Here is an 8,520-nt window from a genome sequence, read left to right on the forward strand (position 1 = left end):
AAAATCCGAGACATGCAATACGACGTAACATAGATATATAGGAGAAACTTGTGTGTTTTGACTTGAGTTTTACCTGATTTCAAGTAATTCAGGTCAAAATACAGAAGTTCCTTTTAGATCACTTCCGGATAGATCAACCAAATATTTGGCTTTTACGGGGTTCTCACATAACCTTGAAAAATCCAAGGAATTGGTCGGCGTTGGTTACAGGCCGAGGTGGCCCGTGTTGCGTTGTTTCCCTTTTCTAAAAATAAATTTTCAAATCAAGGGCAGAAGCGTCATTTTGTGATTTGGCGACATCCTAGGATTAGTTTGACAGAAATATGACGGTATCGAAATAAGAACGACCTACCTGTTTAGGTGCAGGTTCATCAGCATAGCCCCTTTATATTCCCACTGATGAGTTTCTGTCATCCTAGCATAGTTTAGGGTGCTACACAGGTACTTTGCACCAAAACATAATTACTTGACTAATCTTTTCACTCGATCTAACCAAACGCTGGAAAATGGTTAGGTGGAACTCTAGGTTCTAAATCTCAAGTCAAAACACAAGTTTTGGATGAATTTATTGTAACTTCAGTGTCACAATACCAAATCACTGTAAAAACAATCCACACACACGAGACTTGACTACGGACACCCGATATGTTAGGTTCTCAAACCAAAACCGAATGCTAAAATATTAGCATATGTTTATTTGTCTAGGGTAGGATTTGCATGCCAAAATACCCGAGATAAATAACTTGCTAATTCACATAAATTCGGTGAAAGCAAACACATTGTCTGTTATTCACATTCTGCGTGTTATCTTCCTATACTTGTTTGTCATGCGGGTCGAGCCCGATCCCTAGGACGAATAGCACTTGGGTTCAATGCCCTAATCATCACTCACAGGGTCCAACGCCCTATTCGGTGAGAGCGTATTCGAATTTCTATTTTTTGATTTTTCCCTAAACTCGCGGTGAGTTAGAGCGAAATAATAACCGAATGCGAGCTGACTGAGATTCAATCATTTGTAATTATATTTTGTTGTATTATTTTAGAGAGCACATTGTAAGGATTTATCTTGTATATTCAGCTTGTAAGAATCTCAGTCGGCAAGCAAACGGTCCGAGAGTCGAATCATTCGAATCGGTTTCATGTTTTCCCACAGGAAAGTAAACCCAAGATCTCGCGGTTCTGGTTCATGCAGGGATTCAACCTCCAAGGTTTGATGAACTGTAACGTAAGATTGTGAACCAATTTCTTGACATACAGGTCTACTTTCTCTCTCGGCTTCTCAACCGACATCGTTTAATTCATTGAATTTACGGTGTCAAAACGTGTGAGTTAAGCACAGCCTAATTTACGTGATAAATAATTAAAACATGCAAGCCTAGCAAACCCGAGTACCGAAAGGGTGTGCGAGATATAGGCCCGCACGTAACATGAACCCCCGAACTCGGACTTTCCGGTTCCGCACAGATCAATGCCTTAGCAAAACTAAGTGTTCCATACCCCTAGACCTGGGTAGCTTATCTGCCCTTGGCCTTTGGGTCGTAAAATGATAAGTGGTGACTCCTTCTCATGCGTGTCCGTCACGTATCCCCGAGGAGGTGGACACTCCTAAGCCGCGCAATCCAAAAGAGCGCAATGCGGGCCCTGATGAGAGTCCACATTCGGGTCCGTACAGCTTGACGACTCCACTGGGGACATACTTAGTGGGTTCAGGCTCGATCCTGTTTGCTTTCATTGCATGTTTATTTATCGCTTTCCGCACATTTATTTTACGTACATTTACTTTTTGCACTTGCATTGCATCATCCTAGCGGGTTTAAGTACCACGCTCGAAATCCCACGGGCGCCGAATTAGGAAGCTAGGTTAGTCAGAGGTTCCAAGTAAGGGAACGGATTGAGTATGCTCTGCCATTGAACCGGCCCCCAAAGATCCCCACTCGATTTTAAGGAATTCCCACCCTTGAATCGGGAGCCCTATCCTTAGTTAGATGTTATCCCTGTAGTGCTCAAACCATGCATAAACAGGGACCGTCATGCTGGACCGAAATTGCCTTCATGCCGTCAACCGACCCAACGTCGAGTCTTCGAGTCGGCCCATAGTTTCTTTTAGGCGGGCCTTTTGTTGTTTTTATTAAAAGAGTATTGTACAGTATAAAGAACTCGTGTTATAGTTTATCTTTCTGCACTTGCATGCATGTTTTCAAACAAATTAGGGCATTACATCAGTTTGTTTGTAAGCATTAAACCGACATATTTTCCATTTAGGTAAGAATGGACCGCTCACATCCTTGTCTTAGGCTCGATGTCATCATTACACCAACCGCAGACATTACTCGCCTTTGGAGACATTTCGCCCAGTTGATCACGCGTTCCTCCTGCTGACCATAGGAGACTTGCCACTACTTGCTAATTCTCCCATCGACTAGACTTTGCTCAGAACTACTTCAGTTTCTAGGACACTTAGTGGCCTGTATTCAACTTTCAGGGGGCAGAGTTAGCTCTTATAGTAGAGGAATACGCGGCACTCATTCAGCGGCCCATGCCGACTCGCGACATCGTGGTGCCCAACCAGTTTTCCACGATACAGAGTAGACTTGCCATTCTTTTAGGTCTCCGCGACGAAGAAATCCGTTGTGAGCTTCAACACGAATGGGAGCATAGCATTAGGACTGCATGGCTTGTAGACTTCATACACATTTGTGCAGTCCGTGCCACGGGAGAATCCTATCAGCGTGACGCCTGTCACGGGTTCTTCTTGCTCATCTTCGGGACCATTCTGTTCCCGTACTCGTCGAACCTCATAGATGGGGCACTTGCCCAAGTCATCCTCTAAGTGGTAGGAGGCCATAATTATGTTGAAGCCGTCTTGGCTAAGACCATACGGTTTCTTGACTATGTACGAGAGGTTCAATGCCGCAGAATGAGAGGATCTCCGCATCTTCTGCAGATTTGGCTTCTTGCACACATCAGGCCATTCTGCTCATCCCACCCTTTTTCTTACATTACTGACAAGCGTTCACTCATCGCTCGTCTACTCCATGTGTTTTGACCTTCCGACCATGACTACACTGATTGGAAGCAGCTTATGGAAGGCCTCACCCCAGCACGGTTTCTGTGGGCCACTCGTTGGAATCCTGGCAATCTCATGGCCATTAGGTGTCCTTTGGTTATAGGACTTCCTTTGATCAGTCATTTAGGAAGCACACTCGTCTTTCCAGATCGAGTCATAAGACAACTTGGCGGCTTGCAGGATATTCCTACAGAGGCAGATCGCACTCCATACCGGTTCATGTGGGCAGACACAACAGCTTCACCTCCAGACAAGTTTCTATGAGTTCGGGAAGTTCGACGCTTGTGGGGCACGCGTGTCATTCAGGAGCTCTACTTCCCGGAGCATCCCACTGACGAGGAGCGAACTTTCTCAGCAACCGCAGCATATGTGGCTCAGTTCCATCCATAGGGACTCGCACCTGTTCGTCGGCTTTGCACGACACAGATTCCGCGGGCACTGCAGGCAGGCATTCTAGAGGTAGAGAGCTACGCCTAAGGAGCCATGCGCACGGAGTTGCAATCCATTAGGGAAGAGCGAGATCGACTTCGTCGAGAGCTTGTCGAGACACGTTCAGAGCTCACGGATTAGAGAGAGCTGCAGGGAGAGTTAGCTCAGGCTCACGCAAGCGTAACGAGCCAAGACAGGGAGATATCGTGTTTGAGAGCTATGCTGGACCGAGCGCGGGCGAAAGCTCGCAAGGTCTCCCATTCTTAGGTTTAGTTTGTTAGCGCTTTTGCCCCGTACGGGACCCGTGTAGCGCTCACTCGCCTACGGAATGTAATAGTGTCGGTTTAATGTTTATGTTCCCTTTTTCAAACAGACAATCTTTGTAAAAATATGGAACGTAAATCGAACTGATGTGATGACATTAGCGTTTTCAAAGTCGTGCATTCATACATTCAAATCATTTATGCTTTGGAAGTTGCCAACATACAACAATTGTACTCACATACTTGTAAATATAGGTACTAACAACTGGCGTTGCATCGATATCCAACTCGTGCACGAGTAAGGATGGCAGAAGAACAACAACCCGCCATTTGCGAACAAGATACTCCACCGATGCCAACACATTCCCAAACACCGTTAATGCAGGCTATACCACCTCCAATACCCACGGAACGATCCACTGCGCATTCAGGAGTCCCTATGGGACATCCCTTCCTACGACACAGATGGCATCCATCCTTGTTGATTCTGCAAGTTTTACGGCGCTAGAGGGGATGGTGAATCAATTGGCGACCAGCATGGCCACCAACATGACAGAGCTCATGGCCATGCTCAAAGATCAGAATCTGGCTTCATCGGGCTTTACTCCGCCTCCGGAATACAGGCCAACTGTGGATCCGAATCCGGTCGTCCCTCCGATCTATGTTACAGATAATGAGGATGTATCTTTCTCGGCGATGACGCACGTGCTGGCGATCCATCTGGTCAATGATTCTCTACCACTGCCTCCTGCTCCTACAACGGTTCCGTTGCCACCCTACTTTCTTATCCACGGATTCAACTATGCATGCGTTGCCATCGCTAGCTATGCCAGTTCGTCCTTCGATTTACACTGTCCTGCCGCCAACGGTCCCTCCGGTAATAAGCGCTCAGGCTTCTGTTTCCACCATGGATCATTTCCCTTTCCAAGCTCCACAACCCCGAATAAGCTTTTCCTACCCAGCTCCACTACCTCTAAACATTCATCCTACTGAACCGAGAACGCCTACTCAGACCGCCCCTGTAGCTCCACTGATAAACTTTCTCCCGGAAACGGAGACTGAACAGGAGAGGAGAATGAAGAAAATGGAGAAGACCATTAGAGCCCTTCAAGCAGGCAGTTCCCGTTTCGATTACAGTGACAATGACTGGAATCTATTTCTGGGCATGCGGCTGCCCCCTAAGATCAAGATTCCAGACTTCAAGAGATACGGCGGGACTAGGGCCCCTCGGCATCATCTCCGTCACTATTAGAGCAAAATACTCCCGTACTGGGATTACGAGGAATTCGTCATTTAGACTTTCCAGGATAGTCTTACTGGATCAGCGCTAGATTGGTTCATGACCCTGAAAGTCGGCGACGTCCCTACATTGACATATCTCTCCCAAAAATTCCTTGACCAGTATCGGTTCTGTGCAGAGACACCCCATACTCTTCTTGATCTCAGCATGACGGAGATGAGAGAGGGTCAGACTTTTCAGGCATATGCAACAGAGTGGAGAGGAAAAGCGGCGAAGCACATTCCTCCAATCACTGAGCGACAGCAGGTTTAGTTGTTTCACTCCACGCTCAGGGGCGCATACTACTCACATCTCTTGGCTCATACCTCTTCCTTCTTGGACTTGATCGAGGCAGGAATTAAGCTTGACATGGGCGTTAAGTTGGGCAGGATTGAAGGCCCATCGAGGAAGAAGGACGGAGAAGCATCGAAGAGGCAGACTACCGGGTCGTCCAGGAAAAGTAAGGATGCGACTGTTGGCACCGTCAATTCCGGACACCAGGCTTCACAGCCGATTTCGATGGACTACACCCATGCATTGCAGACTTCTCAAGCATATGCACATCCCGTGCATTATACACAGCTCTACCCAGCGCAGTAGGCATATTTCCCAACCCTGCCAACTGTTATTTAGTCGCAACCGCCACAACAATATGCTCCCACTCAAGTTCAGTAAGGCAGAGCCCCGGCTTCGAGATCTCCTTAACCGGCTCAATGGGCTCCTGCTCCGTAGACTCAACAGGGTGGCGCTGGTCAACCCCGTCAACGCAAGCAGTATACATCTCTACCAGCTCCTCCTTCTCACATATTCCGGCAGCTCTGTGCAGGGAATAAGATTAGGACAGAGGCGCCTGGTCCCAACTTTGATCCAACAGTGTAGAATCAAAATCTACGTTGTGAGTTTCATCAGGGTGCTCCTGGTCATACCCTGGACACTTGTTGGAGACTTCGGGACAGAATCCAAGAGATGATCAACACGTAGCAAATCTCCTTTAACGAGGTGAAACCACAGAGTGTGAGCGTGAATCCTCTTCCCAATCATGGGTCAAGTTTAGGACCCTCCATCAACTTGATTAGCATAGCGGCTATCAGAGAGAAGGAGGATCTATAGGAAACTCCGGTTCCATTCATCATCGACTATGCTCCGGCAGAGGTTGTAGTTACATACACCCCATTCGTCATCGAGGTTTCTACAAAGGAGCCATATCAGGACCGCCGAGTTCCTTGGGATTACGAGGGTGAGGTCGCCAACATGGAGTAGAAAATGAGCGTAATAGGCATCACGCGCTCAGGACGGGTTTATCAGGGCCCAAAGTCTACAGACAAAGGGAAGGCCCCTGCTGCTGCATTCTCAGCCATTTCAAAAGCCGCTCCACATCCTGCAGAGAAGGTCACTGAGCAAGAAGCTGAAGCTTTTATGAAGGTGATCAAGGCAAGTGAGTACAAGGTGGTTGAGCAAATGGGCAAATCACTGGCCCACATTTCGCTCCTTGCTTTGCTTCATAGCTCCGAGCCGCATCGTGACGCTCTGTTGAAAGTCCCCACTGCTACACAAGTTCCGAATGAGACGACACCGGATAGGATCGAGGAGACTGTAAACTCCATCTTCTCGAATTAGATCTCCTTTGCCGAGGACGAACTTCCATTTGAAGGTCAGGGACACTTGCGGGCATTGCACATAGTCTGCAAGTGCAGCAATCACGTTGTTGGTCGAGTCATGATCGATAATGGCTCCACCCTCAACGTTTGCCCAGTCTCCACGCTGAAACAAATGAACATGGATATGAGCCGTATTCGTGCAAGCAACACCATTGTTCAAGCCTTCGACGGCTCCAAGAGAGAAGTTAAAGGAGAAATCGATCTCCTGATCGACATGGGTCCTTGCTCGTTCTCTGTCACCTTCCAAATCCTTGAGATTCCCAATGCTTTCAGTCTTTTTCTTGGGAGGCCATGGATTCACACTGTCGGCGCCGTTCCTTCTGTCAGCATCCCATTCCGGTCCACACTCTCTAATAGGGGACAATGATAGCCACCCTGACCACGGTACCACAAACACGATGGAAGAAGGCCCAATAGAAGCACGTGTCACTATTCACAGTTAGGTCGACAGGGGTAGGTACACAGGCATGGGACAGGGACCACAGAGACGAGGTAGGGGCCATTAGGAAAGGCCCAAAAGGGCAATCAAAAGGGGCGGACAAACAACAAATCCTAGAACAGTAGAATCCGGCACTGTGGCACTATTCATCGCCGGATCACCGGAGTATTAGAAGGTATCCAATATGGGACTCTAAAAATCCCTCTTGGTACCAAAATGACCAATGGCACCTCCGAGCTCATTTCAGAAGCCTCCAGCTTAAGCTGGGGCACCCCCCGAACATCCGCAGACGCCTTTCCTAACAAGGCCCCGGGAGGCCCGGTCAACGAACAGATAAACGACACCCGAAAATAGTCCTGTATACTCCCAAGGGTCTCCAAGACCATGGAACATGAATCAGGCTATGTTTCGAAGCCCATCTTGGTCTCTCGAGTGGATCCCGACCTCGAGAAAGGGCCCCTTTTGTATAGAAACGTGGCCAGAGCCCCTTTTAATGAACCGTCGGTGCATGAAATCCGCGCAAACCAATCCCGAGGACCTCAAGGCCCAGGGAAGTGAACCCTGATCGCATTGCACAATCCATTTAGGTTTCCCGAGCACCATTCCGGCGGTAAAAGGGCCCTTTCCAAGCGGAGTCTTGCGTTCGGTGCCCATTCAGTGGAAAGTTGACGTCCGAGCTTCGCACGACCCACTCCCCCACAACCCTTAGGGCCAGGGAAATCATTTCGGCTCGGACCAAGCAAGTCAATTAGGTTTCCCGAGTGACATTTCAGTGGTCACGAACGCCTCCTTGCAAACCTTCGGGGCGCGTTCTTGGCAAACGGAGATCACAGCGGTCTCCGAGCGCCTTGGAACTTTCGGAAAACACTGAGAAAACCCCGTTCGCAGATTCCTAGGTCACCTCCGGCTATTGATTTTTGGTCGAAGACAACAGGTCAACGGTTCCGCACTAGGCAAAAAGCGTGTCAGGACGAACAGTATGGTGCACGGAGGAGAAATTGGACAATGGAGAAGGTCAACTTCACTCAGAGCGCCCGAATGAAGTAAAACTGGCTTTGGAGCCCCGAACCACCCGAATAATCCCGCATGAGAAGCGTGCCAATATTGGGCTCATTTAAATCATAATCACACGTGCATCGACAATCCACGACCCGAGCGAACCACGGAAGTCGCGCGCGTGACCAATCGAGTACCGAGCTTCCCCCAGCTTTCTTCCTAGTCAAGTGGGACCCACGGCTTAGCCAAGCCAAGCCTCTAAGCCACGGCTCAACCTCAGCAGCCACGGTTCACCGTGGTAGCCACGGCTTCTCCCTTTCCACCGGCGGCTCAACCCTCCATTCGTCCCTCCACCACACAATTCAAATATCTTCTTACACATATCTCCC

The sequence above is a fragment of the Punica granatum genome, chromosome 1 (genome assembly GCF_007655135.1).
Source record: "Punica granatum isolate Tunisia-2019 chromosome 1, ASM765513v2, whole genome shotgun sequence".
Classification (NCBI taxonomy): domain Eukaryota; kingdom Viridiplantae; phylum Streptophyta; class Magnoliopsida; order Myrtales; family Lythraceae; genus Punica; species Punica granatum.